This window comes from Sorex fumeus, unplaced genomic scaffold (genome assembly GCF_029834395.1).
Source record: "Sorex fumeus unplaced genomic scaffold, SorFum_2.1 ptg000033l, whole genome shotgun sequence".
Classification (NCBI taxonomy): Eukaryota; Metazoa; Chordata; class Mammalia; order Eulipotyphla; family Soricidae; genus Sorex; species Sorex fumeus.
Genome location: NW_026606090.1, coordinates 5695059 through 5699944, shown reverse-complemented (window position 1 = coordinate 5699944; position 4886 = coordinate 5695059). Strand labels below are relative to the sequence as shown.

Sequence of the window (4886 nt, the reverse complement as noted above, 5' to 3'; positions counted from 1 at the left end):
CCGATGAGTGCAGGCCTCTAAGGGTGTTTAAAGCAGGGAAGGAACAATGAGAAGAAAGATAAAGAAGCAGGAGAAGCCCTACGCATGATCTGCGTTACTGAAAAGGTTCTGAGCACTGGTGAAGACTGTTGGGTAGCCGAAGGCCACCCGGACAGAGAAAGGCAGAGCCTGGTCCTCCACGCGCTCTGCTAGAGTCAGGTGAAGGCTGGAGTAGTCATGTCGCTCAGGGCACAGTCCCCAAAAGGAACTTTGCTCACAGATGTTGCTGAATAACTCCCTCATGTAGATCGAGAGTGTTCTTCAAGAACTTACGGACAACTTGAAGAAATGACTAAAGGGCACATTTCCATTCAGACATATGCCACTTAAGCTTCAAGGATTTGCACTTTTTATTTTTATCCAAAAATAATTGGAGCTGTACTTACCTGGTAGGGGATCACAAGTTTCCTCCTACACACCTCCCTGCCCCAGGATGAGGCTTATCCATCACACCTTGGGTGTGCTCACCCCTTTGATTTCCCAAACTGTGGGAAATTTAACTATTTATTTTATGGTAGTGAGGGACTGTATTTGAGCTCTTTCTGAGGGGGCAATATCAAAGCAGGGGGTAAGGTGTTTATCTTGCATGTGACTCACACAGGTCCCCCAAGCAAGGTTGGGGTGATTCCTGAGCACAGAGCCAGGAGTAAACCATGCTATTTGTGGCTCCCAAATCAAACATTAAGTCAAATAATGAGATATTTTGAGTTTGTATCCTTTTTGGGGAAGAGATGAAAAGAATTTTTATACTGTCTATGTATTATAGTGTTGATCCTTTTTCATTATCCGTATGTATACATAATGCCCTTTGCATGCTTTTCATTTTTGTTCTTATATAAAGAACATATGTATGTGCTTATATAGACAATATAGACACGTGCATGCATCCTTGGAGAATATTTGATTTGGTCAGTAAAGTGAGTTTATTACTTTGCAAAGCTAAAATCATGTAAAATAATCTTCATTATCAAAAGGAAAAATTCTCAACCATTAAAAACTATCTTTGTGGCCTGAGTGATTGTATAGCAGTTAGGGTGTATTCTGTGCATGTAACAGACTTGGGTTCAATCCTCAGCACACAATATTGTCCCCTGAGCACACCAGGACTGATCCCTGAGATAGGGCCAGTGTAAATCCGAACACTGCTGGGCATGGCCCCAAAACAAAAACAAAAAGAGTATTATCCTCTGTAAAAAACTAAACACGCAGAAGGTTGTGTGCTCGTGGGCTCTCTGAACAGCTCTATCTCACCGCCTGCATTCGGTGCCCTAGAGCCGCTGTGTGTGGCCTGGATCAGGATGGCTGTTGGCCAAGGGCAGACGAAGGAAGAGACGAGGGCCAGGCCGGTTGATCTAAGTAGCAGTTTATTACAAGAAAGTTTATCCCATAGAAGAAATTTATGTTATGGAGGGCCTAGGTTCTCTCAAGTACATGTTTCCCTTGCTAGTCTCTCCGTATTGCATCTTGCAGCCCTGCTCTCTTTCTCCAGCTCCCTTGTCTCTCCACTCTCGTGTCTCCAACTCCCTCTAGTCTGGCCTGACACTCCACCCAGGCCTGACACTCCACCCCGTCAGGTAGCCAAATCAACAAAAGAAAGTTCCTGACTACCAAAGGAGGCAAAATACCTCCTTAAGGTGTTTTTCTCTTTTCCTCAGTCCAATAACTATCAACTATCAACTATTCTTGAGGTTATGCAGGAAGGACAGAACAGTGTTATCCTACAATCCTCCTGTCAGTTAGATATGCTAGTAAGGAAATTGAAAGAAGTAAAACTTATTTTTCTTCTTTTACTAACATTTATTTAGAGTACTAAATTTTAACTTAAAACATTAAACAAACCGTGGTCCTCCCGTTGTTCATCGATTTGCTCGAGTGGGCACCAGTAACATCTCACAACAAATTGTACAACTTGTTACTGTTTTTGACATATCAAATATGTCATGGGTAGCTTGCCAGGCTTTACCATGCGGGCAAGATACTCTTGGCAGCTTTCCAGGCTCTTCGAGAGGGGCAGAGGAATCAAACCCGGGTCAGCCGGGTGCAAGGCAAATGCCTTACCCTCTGTGCTATGTTTTTTGGGTCACACGTGGTGACCCAATTCCTGGTTCTGCACTTGGGAATTCCTCCTGGAGGTGCTCAGGGGAAAATATGGGATGCCTGGGATCAGACCTAGGTCAGCCTCCATCTCTCTGGCCCCTAAAATATTAAAAATATTGAGGATTAAAGCACTAATATTTTTGTGAAAAGGACACCAAAACACTTTGTACAGTGCTTGACTCTTTACTGTGCAGTGTCAATTTTGGATTGAATATCTTTGTAGCTTGAGAAATTGGTATACTCCAGCCTAAACTTGGATCACCTTCTAGCATTTTTTCCTTTGTTCTTTTAATGTCATGATCTACCACTGAGGGGGTCTTTAAATGCAGTCTTTCGACCAACATATTTATCCTTCTCATAAAAACCACATTTATTTTATATGTTGATAAATTCCTCTTCACTAATTTTCTCAGATTGCATCCCTAAAGTTGTTTTTTTTTAAATTTGGGCAGTTTAAAATCCCCACAGTCAGAGATTTGTTCTTTAACTTTATGTTGTCTGATTAGAATTACCATTCCAGTATGGTCACTTTTTGCTTTTTCATTTGCCAAATCCCCCTTTTGATTATGCATTGTTGTAAGAGAGCATGTGGATTATTCAGAAGGAAAAAAATAGATGCCTCAATCACATATGTTGCTATTTGTGTGTGAGCTGAATAGCAAATGTGCATCCTTGGGATCTGAAAAAAAGGGAAGTGATTGGTTACTGCATGATGGATACTTGTTATTCATGTTGCACTCCATGAACTGCAGAGCTCCAAGGGAAGCTTTACACAGTTGTGTTCAGTCAAATTGTAGCAACTGGAATTTGAATGGTGTTGTATAAGAGAATGAGATTCTTTAGCTGAACTCTGGTTGAGTTGAGGTTAATGTCACAAAGATCAGGACTGTGTCAAATAAGGATGGTCTGTCATTGTGTGGTGAACACACCAGCTCCCGGAAATCTTATTATGACATCTTATTATCTCATTCCTACTTTGGACAAACTGGCAGGCTACCGAATGTAGCCTGTCCACACGGCAGAGTCTGGCAAACTCCCCGTGGCGTACCCAATATGCCAAATAGCAGAAACAATGATGGTTCTCCTAAAGAGCCTTGAATATAATCTCAGGGCTAGGATGAAAGAGACGTTACTGGGGCCTGCTCGAGGCAATCGACGAATAACAGGATGATTTGTGATTTTGTGATTTGTCATTGTGTGGTAACTGTGCCTTGCCCTACCTATTCAGTTCAGAGCTCTAAGGTAGGGCCTAGAAAATTGTGCTCTATTTTATCAAGCCCTCCATCTCATTTTGACATACACTAAATTTACACACACACAGGGTGTCCTCCCATCGCCAATACCACTACAACAACCTCATCATTTTCATCGCCTGCACATCTGTTTTTCTCTTAGAAATAATGTCTCTATAATTTTATTAAACCTGTGCTACTGTATCTGATTGAATCTTTGTAACTTGATAACTAGACAGTAATTCCTAGCCTACATTCTACCAGGTTCTGTTATGCCCAAGGATATTAAGTTGTGATGACTTCTACTATCACCTATCCATGTCCCTCTCAGTAGTAAGTTTGTGATAGTTTGCTGAAGGATGTGAATCTTTTTATTTTTTTTAACTGAGGCACCATTATTTACAAAGATATTCATGACTGAGTTTAAAGCATATAATGATCTAACAGCTATCCTATCGCCAGTGTCAACTTCCTTCCACCACTGTTTCCAATTTTCTCTGGAATCCTACCTGGCTGTGGGAAAGGAAGATGTGAATTCTCATGCTTTCTTTGAAATGTAGCACTTGGTGACTCACCAGGCCTCACACAGTATATTCAGTATCATCATACACCAAGCCAATCTTTCTCCTTTCCTCTGCTGTCTGCCACAGCAATTCGAACAAATGTCCTTCGCACGTGGTATAGGGCTCCAGTCCTGAGTCTTAATCTATGAAAGCTGCTCTAGCAAGGTAGAGCAAGATTAACACTAGATCATTTATAAACTCCATCATATTATGCCTCACAGTTCCAGAGGCTGGAAGCCCATGGTCAGTTGAAGTAACTTGATCCAAGTTGCTGGGTTTCTTTATCCATTACATGGCAAAGGGGCATTCTGTCTAACAGGGGCCTCTTTCACAAGAACACTGAGAATATAGATGAGAAATAAGCTTTCTGTTTTAATAAGCTCCCAATACCCCCCCATTCCATATCATCCTCATTGAGTACTAGAAGTTCACCATTTGAATGCATGTGTGCTTAGGGGGTGGGGGTAGGGTGGAGATCAGCAACACAAACATTCTAGCTACATACAACAGGATTCCAAGTGTACCTAGGACAGATGCTAATATGAATTTGGAGAAAAAAATTTTGGTAAGGGGCAGGAATAACCTATAAAATCAAAGGGAAAAGGAAGCAGGAGCAGAGGGTGGAGGCTTCTGAGTGAGAAGCCAAAGTAGAATAAGCAAAAGGAAATAGAGAGGAAGAAGAACCAAGCAAAAAATCAAGTCTTCAGTTGCATGGAGATTATGATTGTGTTCCAACCCATACATCAGGGAATGCTGGAACAAAGAAATAGCTGCACCTCATTTGTCCTACTTCACTCAGCTAGACAAATGCCTGGAAAAAGAAACCTTGGCACAAAATCAAAAGCAGATCTAAATGCAACTACACCTGGATGTACTAGCTAAATGTACCTCTGAAAGTTCAAACACAGGTTACATCTTGAAAGGAGATCCAAGCAGTGCATTCTTACCATATATT

At 41.5% G+C, this 4886-nt stretch overlaps 1 non-coding gene across 1 annotated transcript; it reads left to right on the top strand.

Annotated features, from left to right (window-relative positions):
- The first annotated feature begins 417 nt into the window (after positions 1-417).
- LOC130026263 (U1 spliceosomal RNA) lies at positions 418-585 on the top strand. The gene has a single exon (XR_008792867.1). It is a non-coding gene; the product is annotated as a U1 spliceosomal RNA (small nuclear RNA).
- The last annotated feature ends 4301 nt before the right edge of the window (positions 586-4886 follow it).